General features: G+C 24.7%; 1 non-coding gene and 1 pseudogene across 1 annotated transcript; both read left to right on the forward strand.

The window, feature by feature from the left end:
- Window positions 1-7,806: 7,806 nt before the first annotated feature.
- On the forward strand, window positions 7,807-7,925 carry LOC123303925. The gene has a single exon (XR_006535992.1). It is a non-coding gene; the product is annotated as a 5S ribosomal RNA (ribosomal RNA).
- A 6,372-nt stretch (window positions 7,926-14,297) lies between these two features.
- On the forward strand, window positions 14,298-14,415 carry LOC123303921 (annotated as a pseudogene).
- Window positions 14,416-19,333: the final 4,918 nt, after the last annotated feature.

A 19,333-nucleotide genomic window follows, 5' to 3' on the forward strand; every position in this document is an offset into this window, starting at 1 on the left:
AAAAACTTCAACAAAGGAAACGTCACTTCCATGGTCCTCCTGGATGTCGAAAAAGCATTCGACACGGTCTGGATAGAAGGGGCTATTCACAAAATCTACAAAACTGGTATTCCAACCCAACTCAGCAGGCTGATGGCCTGCTATCTCCAAAATCGAAACTTTCGGCTGAAAATAAAAACCAAAAAATCAACTGTAAGGGAAATAAGGGCAGGAGTCCCACAGGGATCAGTTTTGGGACCAATCATCTTCAATATCTACATAAACGACATGCCCAAATTCGCCAAAACAAACCTGGCCGTATATGCGGACGACACCGCCATATACGCGCACTCATTTAACGCCCAGGTGGCGACAAAACAAGTCCAGATACACCTGGATATGATCCTAAAATTCGCCAATGACTGGAAAATTAAAATAAACGACTCAAAAACCGAACACATCCTGTTCACCAAAAAATTCACTAACATCAAAATCACAAGCCCCCTTAAGGTGAACGGGATGAGTATCTCAACCAGCAACAAGGTGAAATATCTGGGTGTATATCTGGATAAGGGCATGTCGTTTGTGCCTCAAATAAACCACCTGGTGGCCAAGGGTCACGGGGTAGTGCGTACACTGTATCCATTGCTTAACAGGTACAGTGCACTAACGCTAAAAACAAAAAAGTTGCTGTACGATGCAATAATAAAACCAGTTATAACAAACGCAGCACCGGTCTGGTGCAGTGCATCCAAAACGCAATTTATTAAACTACAACGAATTCAAAATAAATGCCTTAGACTAGTAGCAAACGCAGACAGACTCATCACAATCAAAAAATTACACAGCACAACCGACGCAAAAACAATAAAAGAAGTAATCAAAACTATGTCAGAAAAATTTTACAAACATCAAATACACAAAAGCAATCTGACAAAAAATATGATAATAGACCTGCCAGCACCAGCAAAACATAAATTAATATATCACACGCTGGAACCCGGACTGCAATAAAATATAAAAATAAAATAAAAACAACACGACCTACCACAACATAGCAATAAAATACAACAACAGCCTATACTGACAAGTCAGTTTAATATATAAACAGTTTTTTTACCAACTTTTTCTGTAGCAAACAAACAATAAATAAAAATAAAGTAACTCAAAACCTAACCACCCCCAAATCCTCCAAACTAATAAAAGCCATGCAAATCCAAAACAAATTTAGGATGAAAGCGCAAGCTAATAACCTAGAAAACAAAATAAAATATTTAAAATGTACATTATATATAATTTTGCATTGTATATTAATTGTATAACGTTTGTTAATTTTGTGACAATAAAGATTTATTTTAAAGTTAAAGGTTCTCGTCCGATCACCGAAGTTAAGCAACATTGGGCACAGTCAGTACTTGGATGGGTGACCGCTTGGGAACACTGTGTGCGGTTGCCTTTTTATATTAAAAATATAAATTATTTTTCTTCTTTTCTTTTTTTTTACACACCATATATAAATATATGTTATTTAGAAATGTAAACCTTTTATATTATTCATCAACAAATAAATATTATTTTTTGTATAAAATTTTATTGCATTTATAACTCATATCATGGTTACTTTAAAGCGAGAAGTTTTTTTAATATTTCAAATGAATATAAAATAATATAAATTTTATGAAATTTATTTATTTTTAGAAATAGCAATCGCTTATAATTATAACAAAATTTTAATAATGTTTAATTTTATTTCAATAATTTATATTTATATATATATATATATATATATATATATATATATATATATATATATATTTTTTAATAAAAATAATATACTCTTATTTAATAATATATGTTGGTCCTATATATAGGACCGAAAATATTTCTTATTTGTTTTTTTTTTTTTAAATTGTCATTTAAAACGCTTATGCACGTTCTCCACGAATACGTCTTGCCAATTGTATATCCTTAGGCATAATTGTAACACGCTTTGCATGAATTGCGCATAAATTGGTATCTTCAAATAAACCTACTAAATAGGCTTCACTAGCTTCTTGTAATGCCATAACAGCTGAACTTTGAAAACGTAAATCGGTTTTAAAATCTTGTGCAATTTCACGTACTAAACGTTGGAATGGTAATTTACGAATTAACAATTCAGTACTTTTTTGATAACGACGAATTTCTCGTAAAGCTACTGTACCAGGACGATATCTGTGTGGTTTTTTTACTCCACCAGTTGCTGGTGCACTTTTACGTGCAGCTTTCGTTGCTAATTGTTTTCTTGGTGCTTTACCACCAGTTGATTTACGTGCAGTTTGCTTGGTTCTAGCCATTTTCAAATAATAATGTTTTTACAAAAAAACACACAATTTTTAAAATTATATTCGACAATTTGATACTACAAAGTCAAATGTTTAAATGCGAAATAAATGTGTTGTATTTATATTTATATGAAATTTCAAAATTTTTGTTGTCATATCCTATTGGATAGCTATCAGAGTATGGACTAATCAAATTGTATAGGCGTGGCTTAAAAAATCTTTAATGCTTTATATAAAAAGGCACAATTGTACCGGCGCTCACATACATTACAATACTTGTGAGGTTAACACACGTGTTATCCGTTCGTTAAAATATTGTAAATAATTTTTTATTAAAATGACTGGCAGAGGAAAAGGTGGAAAGGGTCTTGGAAAAGGGGGTGCAAAACGTCATAGAAAAGTTTTGCGTGATAATATCCAAGGTATTACAAAACCTGCAATTCGTCGTTTAGCACGACGAGGTGGAGTAAAACGTATCTCTGGTTTAATTTATGAAGAAACACGTGGTGTACTTAAAGTATTCCTTGAAAATGTTATTCGGGATGCTGTTACATATACTGAACACGCAAAACGTAAAACAGTTACAGCTATGGATGTTGTATATGCATTAAAACGACAAGGTCGTACTTTGTATGGTTTTGGAGGTTAAGAAAATATAATAATTTACTTAAAATATTTAGTAAATTTATTAAAGAATATTTAATACATCCGATAAATTTAAACAGGCTTTCCTTTTTGGGAAGCCACTAATTTTATTTATATAAGAGTAAATAAATTTGTTAATAAATATAACATATTATATAATTTGTTTACAACAAATTATTTTGTTTATAACATACATTACCAAATATTTTTATTTTTTTTTTTTATTGTAATATATCTGCAATAATAAATTATAATTTGTATATTATCTATTTTATTTTACAATAACTTATTGAATTTTTGAAAAAATTTTATTATAAATTAATATACTATTATATTTTTTATATATACAAGTTAAGAGTAACAAGTATCGATAGGAGATTATCGAATTTATAACTAATAAAACATTTCGCCTTAATCAAAGAAAATAAAGATTTTGCTATACCATTTTTTATACTTTCAATAAATAATTTATTATTAAATTTTTATTATTTCATTTATTTTTTAAAATTATTAAAAATATTTTTCTAATAATTATAAGCGTACATAAACAAGTAGTAAATGTAAAATGAAAATAATAAAGGTAATGTAATGCATTTGCATTACACTGATTTACGAATATATTCCGCGATATCCTTTATTATATTTAAAATTAATAATATTGATATACTAATAATAGATATATTCAAGCTATTAATATATAAAATTTTATATTAAATATGATATTAATAATTGTTTATTTAATTTTTTTGTATATATAAAAATAATTTACTCTTATTTAAAAAATTTGATGGCTCTCTTAAAAAGAGAGCCGTTTTTATATGTTGATGTATTTTTATGTTATCAATTAAATAATATTTTCGATTTATTTATTTTGAACTTGTATATTTTGTAACAGCTTTAGTACCTTCACTAACAGCGTGCTTTGCCAATTCACCAGGTAATAATAATCGAACTGCGGTTTGAATTTCCCGACTTGTGATTGTTGAACGTTTATTATAATGTGCTAAACGTGATGCTTCAGCAGCAATACGTTCAAAAATATCATTAACAAAACTGTTCATGATACTCATAGCTTTACTAGAGATACCAGTATCAGGATGCACTTGTTTTAATACTTTGTAAATGTAAATTGCATATGATTCCTTGCGCTTCCTCTTCTTTTTCTTATCACTCTTTGATATATTTTTTTGAGCTTTGCCAGCTTTTTTTGCTGCTTTTCCACTTGTTTTTGGTGGCATTGTTACAAACAATTAATATACACAGATAGTTACAGAACACCAGTCAGTATATGTATGAGCGTGTCGTGTATACAACTAGCGTATTATATACGCGAAGATGGATATAACAATAAAAATGAATACTACTCTCTGATTGGCTGAAAATAATACTATAAGGTGATTGGTTTATTTTTAAAGTTTTATATTTTATAAATATTATAAATTAAAATACCCAAATAACATTTTAAACATTTATGTTACAATCCCCGTAACGTACACATCTGTGTGATTATATTTACAAAAAAAAATATTAATTAAATAAATTTATTCGCTATGTCTGGACGAGGTAAAGGTGGTAAAGTAAAGGGAAAGGCAAAGTCAAGATCAAGCCGAGCAGGATTACAATTTCCTGTTGGAAGAATTCACAGATTATTACGAAAAGGAAATTATGCTGAACGAGTAGGTGCTGGTGCCCCAGTATATTTGGCTGCTGTTATGGAATATTTGGCTGCAGAAGTTCTCGAGTTAGCTGGTAATGCTGCCCGTGATAACAAAAAAACACGTATCATTCCACGTCATTTACAATTGGCAATTCGTAATGATGAAGAATTAAATAAATTATTATCTGGTGTAACAATTGCTCAAGGTGGTGTATTACCAAACATTCAAGCAGTGTTATTACCAAAGAAAACTGAAAAGAAAGCATAAATTAAAAACATTGCATTAATTTTTATAATAATAATACATCGATCATAGGCCTTTTAATAAAAGGCCACAAATTTATTTAAAATAAGAGTAAAAATTATTTTTATAAATAATATATTATAATATTTTTTTAAAGAATCAATTTAAATAATTATAAATTAATGATTTTTTTTTTTTTTTTTTCTTTTTTATATGTTATTATGGAAATAATTCATCATATTATGATGACATTTAGGTAACATATTATAAGAATATTCATAAAATATTATCAAAATAATATTGTATTATGATGATATTTAGACAAAATATTATAAGAATATACACAAAATATTATCAAAATAATATCATTAGATAACAAAACTGTTCATGATACTCATACCTTTACTAGAGATAAAAGTATCAGGATGCACTTGTATTAATACATATTATCACAACATCACAAAATATTTTTTAAAAGGAAAAATTTTTTAAAAATTATTATAAAATTTGATTGAATTAAATTTCAATTTATTTTTTTAATAATTAAAGAAAAAAAAAAGCATATAAACTTTCTATTGAAAATGTTATTTTCAACTAGATGGCCAAGTGAACTTTGTTACACAAACAATATATGACGTATTCGTTATTTAAATAATCAGTATCCTTTGATATTATATCAATACGTTACTCTCTTCTTTTGATACATATTAATAAAATTTCAATTTATAAGATTTTATGTCAATTATATAAATAATATTATAAATTTTCTAAATACATAAGTTAAGTAACAAAAAATTTGAATAACAAGATAAATTTATATATTATGTTTTAATACTCGATACTATAATATATCGCATCCGTTACCAATTATTCGGTATCCTTTGATTTATACACAGAATGAACCAAAAATATGTATCAAATTTATTTTATTTATTTATATATTTAATATTATTATTATTATTTTATATTACAAAGTTTCTTAACGAAGCTTACAATGATTTCTCATATCGTACTTAACAAAATTATTTAGATCATATAAAATTTAAATTGTTAAAAAATTTTTTATATTTATTATTATTATTTATTTTTATTAAAATTACATAACATAAAATTAATAATATTTTAATAATTATATAAATTAATTCTTATTTAAAATAATCTTATATTAATCTCAACAAATACTCTAATAATATATTTTGTCATAAATTTTTTTATATTTAAAATAAATATTATAATATATAAATACTTATATCAGTATAAAATTTCTTTATATAATTATGAAAAAATTAATTTAATAGTTAATTATTGATATTAATGCATAAATAAAAGTATTTTCTAATGAAATATATTTTGTCAATGTTCGATTAACACATTTCATAATAATACGTTTTCATTATTGACAAAAAAAGTTTTTCTAAAAATGAAATCTTATACTATAATATATATATTTATATATTAAATTTTTTAATTATTTATATACTAATAATTTATAATAAATCGATATTAAATAAAAAATAAAAATATATACTTTTTAAGTTTACCTTAAAAATATTATTGTTTTGTATGATTGAAATAATTAATATTAAACTATGTTTATTAATAATTGTTAATAAAAAAATTAAATATATTTTAATTTATAAAATAAATATTATTATTAAATTTATAATTTATTATTTTATATATTATAGAAATTGAAAAAATAAATCATGTTTACTACGACAGTAAATTAGAAATACTATTTAATTTTTATGTGTTTTCTACATGGTACTTTGACTTACATAGGGACTTATATTATTGTGAATAATGATATAATTGAAAACCTTTATTTTTTATTTGATAGAATTATTATATTTTATCATTTAAATATTTATAATAAATACATTATTTTTATAAAGTAAAAAATATGGCCGAAGAAAATTCTACAGCTGTTGCAGCAACTGCGGTTACTGCTGCTTCTACAACACCAACAAAAAAAGCAACAGCTTCTGGTGCTAAACGTACAAAACAACATTCAAAACCAACACATCCACGTACATCAGAAATGGTTGTTAACGCAATTAAAAATTTAAAAGAACGTGGTGGTTCATCATTACAAGCAATTAAAAAATATTTAGCTGCAAATTATAAAGTGGATTCTGATAAAATTTCACCATTTATTAAAAAATATTTAAAAGCTGCTGTAACTGAGGGAGCCTTGGTACAAACTAAAGGTAAAGGTGCATCTGGTTCATTCAAATTGGCTGCTTCCGCTTCATCTAATTCTTCAGCTAAATCAAAAGTATCCAAAAAAGAAAGTGGAGCAAAAGGTTCAGCAAAGAGTGCTAAAAGTAAACGGGCACCAAAAGAAAAGAAAGCCACAACTACATCATTGGCAGCCAAAAAGCCTAAAGCAAAAAAAGCGACTCCATCATCATCAACTGCTGCTAAAAAAGTTACTGCAAAATCATCAGCGGCATCAAAAAAAGCACCAGTTAAAGCAAAACCAGCAAAAAGTACAAAATCCGCTGCCAAAAGTAGCCCTGCTCGTAAACCGAAAGCACCAAAAGCTAAGAAAGCTTCTGTTGCCAAATCATCTCCTACAAAAATTAAAAAAGCAGCACCAAAAAAGAAATGATCTGTTACTTTAATAATATATTGAAATATTTCATTATTTTTGCTAAAAAATGAAAATAACATAGGCCTTAATACAGGCCACAAATTAATATTTGATAAGAGTAAATTATTTTTTGTATAAATATTTTATAAAATAATAGTTTAGAAACATTTGCCACAGTCAGTACCACGGATGGGTGGCCACTTGAGAATACTGTGTGCGGTTGCATTTTTATTTAAAATATATGGTATAATAAATAAGTATATATTTAAATTGATTACTTCATTGAAAATTTTAATAATATACTTTAATATTAATGATATTTATGAAAAATATATATTTGTAAAAATTTTCATTTATTACTGGCAACAGCCATACCACGTTGAAAACACCGGTTCTCGTCCGATCACCGAAGTTAAGCAACATTGGGCACAGTCAGTACTTGGATGGGTGACCGCTTGGGAACACTGTGTGCGGTTGCCTTTTTATATTAAAAATATAAATTATTTTTCTTCTTTTCTTTTTTTTTACACACCATATATAAATATATGTTATTTAGAAATGTAAACCTTTTATATTATTCATCAACAAATAAATATTATTTTTTGTATAAAATTTTATTGCATTTATAACTCATATCATGGTTACTTTAAAGCGAGAAGTTTTTTTAATATTTCAAATGAATATAAAATAATATAAATTTTATGAAATTTATTTATTTTTAGAAATAGCAATCGCTTATAATTATAACAAAATTTTAATAATGTTTAATTTTATTTCAATAATTTATATTTATATATATATATATATATATATATATATATATATATATATATATATATATTTTTTAATAAAAATAATATACTCTTATTTAATAATATATGTTGGTCCTATATATAGGACCGAAAATATTTCTTATTTGTTTTTTTTTTTTTAAATTGTCATTTAAAACGCTTATGCACGTTCTCCACGAATACGTCTTGCCAATTGTATATCCTTAGGCATAATTGTAACACGCTTTGCATGAATTGCGCATAAATTGGTATCTTCAAATAAACCTACTAAATAGGCTTCACTAGCTTCTTGTAATGCCATAACAGCTGAACTTTGAAAACGTAAATCGGTTTTAAAATCTTGTGCAATTTCACGTACTAAACGTTGGAATGGTAATTTACGAATTAACAATTCAGTACTTTTTTGATAACGACGAATTTCTCGTAAAGCTACTGTACCAGGACGATATCTGTGTGGTTTTTTTACTCCACCAGTTGCTGGTGCACTTTTACGTGCAGCTTTCGTTGCTAATTGTTTTCTTGGTGCTTTACCACCAGTTGATTTACGTGCAGTTTGCTTGGTTCTAGCCATTTTCAAATAATAATGTTTTTACAAAAAAACACACAATTTTTAAAATTATATTCGACAATTTGATACTACAAAGTCAAATGTTTAAATGCGAAATAAATGTGTTGTATTTATATTTATATGAAATTTCAAAATTTTTGTTGTCATATCCTATTGGATAGCTATCAGAGTATGGACTAATCAAATTGTATAGGCGTGGCTTAAAAAATCTTTAATGCTTTATATAAAAAGGCACAATTGTACCGGCGCTCACATACATTACAATACTTGTGAGGTTAACACACGTGTTATCCGTTCGTTAAAATATTGTAAATAATTTTTTATTAAAATGACTGGCAGAGGAAAAGGTGGAAAGGGTCTTGGAAAAGGGGGTGCAAAACGTCATAGAAAAGTTTTGCGTGATAATATCCAAGGTATTACAAAACCTGCAATTCGTCGTTTAGCACGACGAGGTGGAGGAAAACGTATCTCTGGTTTAATTTATGAAGAAACACGTGGTGTACTTAAAGTATTCCTTGAAAATGTTATTCGGGATGCTGTTACATATACTGAACACGCAAAACGTAAAACAGTTACAGCTATGGATGTTGTATATGCATTAAAACGACAAGGTCGTACTTTGTATGGTTTTGGAGGTTAAGAAAATATAATAATTTACTTAAAATATTTAGTAAATTTATTAAAGAATATTTAATACATCCGATAAATTTAAACAGGCTTTCCTTTTTGGGAAGCCACTAATTTTATTTATATAAGAGTAAATAAATTTGTTAATAAATATAACATATTATATAATTTGTTTACAACAAATTATTTTGTTTATAACATACATTACCAAATATTTTTATTTTTTTTTTTTATTGTAATATATCTGCAATAATAAATTATAATTTGTATATTATCTATTTTATTTTACAATAACTTATTGAATTTTTGAAAAAATTTTATTATAAATTAATATACTATTATATTTTTTATATATACAAGTTAAGAGTAACAAGTATCGATAGGAGATTATCGAATTTATAACTAATAAAACATTTCGCCTTAATCAAAGAAAATAAAGATTTTGCTATACCATTTTTTATACTTTCAATAAATAATTTATTATTAAATTTTTATTATTTCATTTATTTTTTAAAATTATTAAAAATATTTTTCTAATAATTATAAGCGTACATAAACAAGTAGTAAATGTAAAATGAAAATAATAAAGGTAATGTAATGCATTTGCATTACACTGATTTACGATATATATTCCGCGATATCCTTTATTATATTTAAAATTAATAATATTGATATACTAATAATAGATATATTCAAGCTATTAATATATAAAATTTTATATTAAATATGATATTAATAATTGTTTATTTAATTTTTTTGTATATATAAAAATAATTTACTCTTATTTAAAAAATTTGATGGCTCTCTTAAAAAGAGAGCCGTTTTTATATGTTGATGTATTTTTATGTTATCAATTAAATAATATTTTCGATTTATTTATTTTGAACTTGTATATTTTGTAACAGCTTTAGTACCTTCACTAACAGCGTGCTTTGCCAATTCACCAGGTAATAATAATCGAACTGCGGTTTGAATTTCCCGACTTGTGATTGTTGAACGTTTATTATAATGTGCTAAACGTGATGCTTCAGCAGCAATACGTTCAAAAATATCATTAACAAAACTGTTCATGATACTCATAGCTTTACTAGAGATACCAGTATCAGGATGCACTTGTTTTAATACTTTGTAAATGTAAATTGCATATGATTCCTTGCGCTTCCTCTTCTTTTTCTTATCACTCTTTGATATATTTTTTTGAGCTTTGCCAGCTTTTTTTGCTGCTTTTCCACTTGTTTTTGGTGGCATTGTTACAAACAATTAATATACACAGATAGTTACAGAACACCAGTCAGTATATGTATGAGCGTGTGTGTATACAACTAGCGTATTATATACGCGAAGATGGATATAACAATAAAAATGAATACTACTCTCTGATTGGCTGAAAATAATACTATAAGGTGATTGGTTTATTTTTAAAGTTTTATATTTTATAAATATTATAAATTAAAATACCCAAATAACATTTTAAACATTTATGTTACAATCCCCGTAACGTACACATCTGTGTGATTATATTTACAAAAAAAAATATTAATTAAATAAATTTATTCGCTATGTCTGGACGAGGTAAAGGTGGTAAAGTAAAGGGAAAGGCAAAGTCAAGATCAAGCCGAGCAGGGATTACAATTTCCTGTTGGAAGAATTCACAGATTATTACGAAAAGGAAATTATGCTGAACGAGTAGGTGCTGGTGCCCCAGTATATTTGGCTGCTGTTATGGAATATTTGGCTGCAGAAGTTCTCGAGTTAGCTGGTAATGCTGCCCGTGATAACAAAAAAACACGTATCATTCCACGTCATTTACAATTGGCAATTCGTAATGATGAAGAATTAAATAAATTATTATCTGGTGTAACAATTGCTCAAGGTGGTGTATTACCAAACATTCAAGCAGTGTTATTACCAAAGAAAACTGAAAAGAAAGCATAAATTAAAAACATTGCATTAATTTTTATAATAATAATACATCGATCATAGGCCTTTTAATAAAAGGCCACAAATTTATTTAAAATAAGAGTAAAAATTATTTTTATAAATAATATATTATAATATTTTTTTAAAGAATCAATTTAAATAATTATAAATTAATGATTCTTTTTTTTTTTTTTCTTTTTTATATGTTATTATGGAAATAATTCATCATATTATGATGACATTTAGGTAACATATTATAAGAATATTCATAAAATATTATCAAAATAATATTGTATTATGATGATATTTAGACAAAATATTATAAGAATATACACAAAATATTATCAAAATAATATCATTAGATAACAAAACTGTTCATGATACTCATACCTTTACTAGAGATAAAAGTATCAGGATGCACTTGTATTAATACATATTATCACAACATCACAAAATATTTTTTAAAAGGAAAAATTTTTTAAAAATTATTATAAAATTTGATTGAATTAAATTTCAATTTATTTTTTTAATAATTAAAGAAAAAAAAAAGCATATAAACTTTCTATTGAAAATGTTATTTTCAACTAGATGGCCAAGTGAACTTTGTTACACAAACAATATATGACGTATTCGTTATTTAAATAATCAGTATCCTTTGATATTATATCAATACGTTACTCTCTTCTTTTGATACATATTAATAAAATTTCAATTTATAAGATTTTATGTCAATTATATAAATAATATTATAAATTTTCTAAATACATAAGTTAAGTAACAAAAAATTTGAATAACAAGATAAATTTATATATTATGTTTTAATACTCGATACTATAATATATCGCATCCGTTACCAATTATTCGGTATCCTTTGATTTATACACAGAATGAACCAAAAATATGTATCAAATTTATTTTATTTATTTATATATTTAATATTATTATTATTATTTTATATTACAAAGTTTCTTAACGAAGCTTACAATGATTTCTCATATCGTACTTAACAAAATTATTTAGATCATATAAAATTTAAATTGTTAAAAAATTTTTATATTTATTATTATTATTTATTTTTATTAAAATTACATAACATAAAATTAATAATATTTTAATAATTATATAAATTAATTCTTATTTAAAATAATCTTATATTAATCTCAACAAATACTCTAATAATATATTTTGTCATAAATTTTTTTATATTTAAAATAAATATTATAATATATAAATACTTATATCAGTATAAAATTTCTTTATATAATTATGAAAAAATTAATTTAATAGTTAATTATTGATATTAATGCATAAATAAAAGTATTTTCTAATGAAATATATTTTGTCAATGTTCGATTAACACATTTCATAATAATACGTTTTCATTATTGACAAAAAAAGTTTTTCTAAAAATGAAATCTTATACTATAATATATATATTTATATATTAAATTTTTTAATTATTTATATACTAATAATTTATAATAAATCGATATTAAATAAAAAATAAAAATATATACTTTTTAAGTTTACCTTAAAAATATTATTGTTTTGTATGATTGAAATAATTAATATTAAACTATGTTTATTAATAATTGTTAATAAAAAAATTAAATATATTTTAATTTATAAAATAAATATTATTATTAAATTTATAATTTATTATTTTATATATTATAGAAATTGAAAAAATAAATCATGTTTACTACGACAGTAAATTAGAAATACTATTTAATTTTTATGTGTTTTCTACATGGTACTTTGACTTACATAGGGACTTATATTATTGTGAATAATGATATAATTGAAAACCTTTATTTTTTATTTGATAGAATTATTATATTTTATCATTTAAATATTTATAATAAATACATTATTTTTATAAAGTAAAAAATATGGCCGAAGAAAATTCTACAGCTGTTGCAGCAACTGCGGTTACTGCTGCTTCTACAACACCAACAAAAAAAGCAACAGCTTCTGGTGCTAAACGTACAAAACAACATTCAAAACCAACACATCCACGTACATCAGAAATGGTTGTTAACGCAATTAAAAATTTAAAAGAACGTGGTGGTTCATCATTACAAGCAATTAAAAAATATTTAGCTGCAAATTATAAAGTGGATTCTGATAAAATTTCACCATTTATTAAAAAATATTTAAAAGCTGCTGTAACTGAGGGAGCCTTGGTACAAACTAAAGGTAAAGGTGCATCTGGTTCATTCAAATTGGCTGCTTCCGCTTCATCTAATTCTTCAGCTAAATCAAAAGTATCCAAAAAAGAAAGTGGAGCAAAAGGTTCAGCAAAGAGTGCTAAAAGTAAACGGGCACCAAAAGAAAAGAAAGCCACAACTACATCATTGGCAGCCAAAAAGCCTAAAGCAAAAAAAGCGACTCCATCATCATCAACTGCTGCTAAAAAAGTTACTGCAAAATCATCAGCGGCATCAAAAAAAGCACCAGTTAAAGCAAAACCAGCAAAAAGTACAAAATCCGCTGCCAAAAGTAGCCCTGCTCGTAAACCGAAAGCACCAAAAGCTAAGAAAGCTTCTGTTGCCAAATCATCTCCTACAAAAATTAAAAAAGCAGCACCAAAAAAGAAATGATCTGTTACTTTAATAATATATTGAAATATTTCATTATTTTTGCTAAAAAATGAAAATAACATAGGCCTTAATACAGGCCACAAATTAATATTTGATAAGAGTAAATTATTTTTTGTATAAATATTTTATAAAATAATAGTTTAGAAACATTTGCCACAGTCAGTACCACGGATGGGTGGCCACTTGAGAATACTGTGTGCGGTTGCATTTTTATTTAAAATATATGGTATAATAAATAAGTATATATTTAAATTGATTACTTCATTGAAAATTTTAATAATATACTTTAATATTAATGATATTTATGAAAAATATATATTTGTAAAAATTTTCATTTATTACTGGCACAGCCATACCACGTTGAAAACACCGGTTCTCGTCCGATCACCGAAGTTAAGCAACATTGGGCACAGTCAGTACTTGGATGGGTGACCGCTTGGGAACACTGTGTGCGGTTGCCTTTTTATATTAAAAATATAAATTATTTTTCTTCTTTTCTTTTTTTTTACACACCATATATAAATATATGTTATTTAGAAATGTAAACCTTTTATATTATTCATCAACAAATAAATATTATTTTTTGTATAAAATTTTATTGCATTTATAACTCATATCATGGTTACTTTAAAGCGAGAAGTTTTTTTAATATTTCAAATGAATATAAAATAATATAAATTTTATGAAATTTATTTATTTTTAGAAATAGCAATCGCTTATAATTATAACAAAATTTTAATAATGTTTAATTTTATTTCAATAATTTATATTATATATATATATATATATATATATATATATATATATATATATATTTTTTAATAAAAATAATATACTCTTATTTAATAATATATGTTGGTCCTATATATAGGACCGAAAATATTTCTTATTTTTTTTTTTTTTTTTAAATTGTCATTTAAAACGCTTATGCACGTTCTCCACGAATACGTCTTGCCAATTGTATATCCTTAGGCATAATTGTAACACGCTTTGCATGAATTGCGCATAAATTGGTATCTTCAAATAAACCTACTAAATAGGCTTCACTAGCTTCTTGTAATGCCATAACAGCTGAACTTTGAAAACGTAAATCGGTTTTAAAATCTTGTGCAATTTCACGTACTAAACGTTGGAATGGTAATTTACGAATTAACAATTCAGTACTTTTTTGATAACGACGAATTTCTCGTAAAGCTACTGTACCAGGACGATATCTGTGTGGTTTTTTTACTCCACCAGTTGCTGGTGCACTTTTACGTGCAGCTTTCGTTGCTAATTGTTTTCTTGGTGCTTTACCACCAGTTGATTTACGTGCAGTTTGCTTGGTTCTAGCCATTTTCAAATAATAATGTTTTTACAAAAAAACACACAATTTTTAAAATTATATTCGACAATTTGATACTACAAAGTCAAATGTTTAAATGCGAAATAAATGTGTTGTATTTATATTTATATGAAATTTCAAAATTTTTGTTGTCATATCCTATTGGATAGCTATCAGAGTATGGACTAATCAAATTGTATAGGCGTGGCTTAAAAAATCTTTAATGCTTTATATAAAAAGGCACAATTGTACCGGCGCTCACATACATTACAATACTTGTGAGGTTAACACACGTGTTATCCGTTCGTTAAAATATTGTAAATAATTTTTTATTAAAATGACTGGCAGAGGAAAAGGTGGAAAGGGTCTTGGAAAAGGGGGTGCAAAACGTCATAGAAAAGTTTTGCGTGATAATATCCAAGGTATTACAAAACCTGCAATTCGTCGTTTAGCACGACGAGGTGGAGTAAAACGTATCTCTGGTTTAATTTATGAAGAAACACGTGGTGTACTTAAAGTATTCCTTGAAAATGTTATTCGGGATGCTGTTACATATACTGAACACGCAAAACGTAAAACAGTTACAGCTATGGATGTTGTATATGCATTAAAACGACAAGGTCGTACTTTGTATGGTTTTGGAGGTTAAGAAAATATAATAATTTACTTAAAATATTTAGTAAATTTATTAAAGAATATTTAATACATCCGATAAATTTAAACAGGCTTTCCTTTTTGGGAAGCCACTAATTTTATTTATATAAGAGTAAATAAATTTGTTAATAAATATAACATATTATATAATTTGTTTACAACAAATTATTTTGTTTATAACATACATTACCAAATATTTTTATTTTTTTTTTTTATTGTAATATATCTGCAATAATAAATTATAATTTGTATATTATCTATTTTATTTTACAATAACTTATTGAATTTTTGAAAAAATTTTATTATAAATTAATATACTATTATATTTTTTATATATACAAGTTAAGAGTAACAAGTATCGATAGGAGATTATCGAATTTATAACTAATAAAACATTTCGCCTTAATCAAAGAAAATAAAGATTTTGCTATACCATTTTTTATACTTTCAATAAATAATTTATTATTAAATTTTTATTATTTCATTTATTTTTTAAAATTATTAAAAATATTTTTCTAATAATTATAAGCGTACATAAACAAGTAGTAAATATAAAATGAAAATAATAAAGGTAATGTAATGCATTTGCATTACACTGATTTACGATATATATTCCGCGATATCCTTTATTATATTTAAAATTAATAATATTGATATACTAATAATAGATATATTCAAGCTATTAATATATAAAATTTTATATTAAATATGATATTAATAATTGTTTATTTAATTTTTTTGTATATATAAAAATAATTTACTCTTATTTAAAAAATTTGATGGCTCTCTTAAAAAGAGAGCCGTTTTTATATGTTGATGTATTTTTATGTTATCAATTAAATAATATTTTCGATTTATTTATTTTGAACTTGTATATTTTGTAACAGCTTTAGTACCTTCACTAACAGCGTGCTTTGCCAATTCACCAGGTAATAATAATCGAACTGCGGTTTGAATTTCCCGACTTGTGATTGTTGAACGTTTATTATAATGTGCTAAACGTGATGCTTCAGCAGCAATACGTTCAAAAATATCATTAACAAAACTGTTCATGATACTCATAGCTTTACTAGAGATACCAGTATCAGGATGCACTTGTTTTAATACTTTGTAAATGTAAATTGCATATGATTCCTTGCGCTTCCTCTTCTTTTTCTTATCACTCTTTGATATATTTTTTTGAGCTTTGCCAGCTTTTTTTGCTGCTTTTCCACTTGTTTTTGGTGGCATTGTTACAAACAATTAATATACACAGATAGTTACAGAACACCAGTCAGTATATGTATGAGCGTGTCGTGTATACAACTAGCGTATTATATACGCGAAGATGGATATAACAATAAAAATGAATACTACTCTCTGATTGGCTGAAAATAATACTATAAGGTGATTGGTTTATTTTTAAAGTTTTATATTTTATAAATATTATAAATTAAAATACCCAAATAACATTTTAAACATTTATGTTACAATCCCCGTAACGTACACATCTGTGTGATTATATTTACAAAAAAAAATATTAATTAAATAAATTTATTCGCTATGTCTGGACGAGGTAAAGGTGGTAAAGTAAAGGGAAAGGCAAAGTCAAGATCAAGCCGAGCAGGATTACAATTTCCTGTTGGAAGAATTCACAGATTATTACGAAAAGGAAATTATGCTGAACGAGTAGGTGCTGGTGCCCCAGTATATTTGGCTGCTGTTATGGAATATTTGGCTGCAGAAGTTCTCGAGTTAGCTGGTAATGCTGCCCGTGATAACAAAAAAACACGTATCATTCCACGTCATTTACAATTGGCAATTCGTAATGATGAAGAATTAAATAAATTATTATCTGGTGTAACAATTGCTCAAGGTGGTGTATTACCAAACATTCAAGCAGTGTTATTACCAAAGAAAACTGAAAAGAAAGCATAAATTAAAAACATTGCATTAATTTTTATAATAATAATACATCGATCATAGGCCTTTTAATAAAAGGCCACAAATTTATTTAAAATAAGAGTAAAAATTATTTTTATAAATAATATATTATAATATTTTTTTAAAGAATCAATTTAAATAATTATAAATTAATGATTCTTTTTTTTTTTTTTCTTTTTTATATGTTATTATGGAAATAATTCATCATATTATGATGACATTTAGGTAACATATTATAAGAATATTCATAAAATATTATCAAAATAATATTGTATTATGATGATATTTAGACAAAATATTATAAGAATATACACAAAATATTATCAAAATAATATCATTAGATAACAAAACTGTTCATGATACTCATACCTTTACTAGAGATAAAAGTATCAGGATGCACTTGTATTAATACATATTATCACAACATCACAAAATATTTTTTAAAAGGAAAAATTTTTTAAAAATTATTATAAAATTTGATTGAATTAAATTTCAATTTATTTTTTTAATAATTAAAGAAAAAAAAAAGCATATAAACTTTCTATTGAAAATGTTATTTTCAACTAGATGGCCAAGTGAACTTTGTTACACAAACAATATATGACGTATTCGTTATTTAAATAATCAGTATCCTTTGATATTATATCAATACGTTACTCTCTTCTTTTGATACATATTAATAAAATTTCAATTTATAAGATTTTATGTCAATTATATAAATAATATTATAAATTTTCTAAATACATAAGTTAAGTAACAAAAAATTTGAATAACAAGATAAATTTATATATTATGTTTTAATACTCGATACTATAATATATCGCATCCGTTACCAATTATTCGGTATCCTTTGATTTATACACAGAATGAACCAAAAATATGTATCAAATTTATTTTATTTATTTATATATTTAATATTATTATTATTATTTTATATTACAAAGTTTCTTAACGAAGCTTACAATGATTTCTCATATCGTACTTAACAAAATTATTTAGATCATATAAAATTTAAATTGTTAAAAAATTTTTATATTTATTATTATTATTTATTTTTATTAAAATTACATAACATAAAATTAATAATATTTTAATAATTATATAAATTAATTCTTATTTAAAATAATCTTATATTAATCTCAACAAATACTCTAATAATATATTTTGTCATAAATTTTTTTATATTTAAAATAAATATTATAATATATAAATACTTATATCAGTATAAAATTTCTTTATATAATTATGAAAAAATTAATTTAATAGTTAATTATTGATATTAATGCATAAATAAAAGTATTTTCTAATGAAATATATTTTGTCAATGTTCGATTAACACATTTCATAATAATACGTTTTCATTATTGACAAAAAAAGTTTTTCTAAAAATGAAATCTTATACTATAATATATATATTTATATATTAAATTTTTTAATTATTTATATACTAATAATTTATAATAAATCGATATTAAATA

This window comes from Chrysoperla carnea (genome assembly GCF_905475395.1).
Source record: "Chrysoperla carnea chromosome X unlocalized genomic scaffold, inChrCarn1.1 SUPER_X_unloc_16, whole genome shotgun sequence".
NCBI classification, from domain to species: Eukaryota; Metazoa; Arthropoda; class Insecta; order Neuroptera; family Chrysopidae; genus Chrysoperla; species Chrysoperla carnea.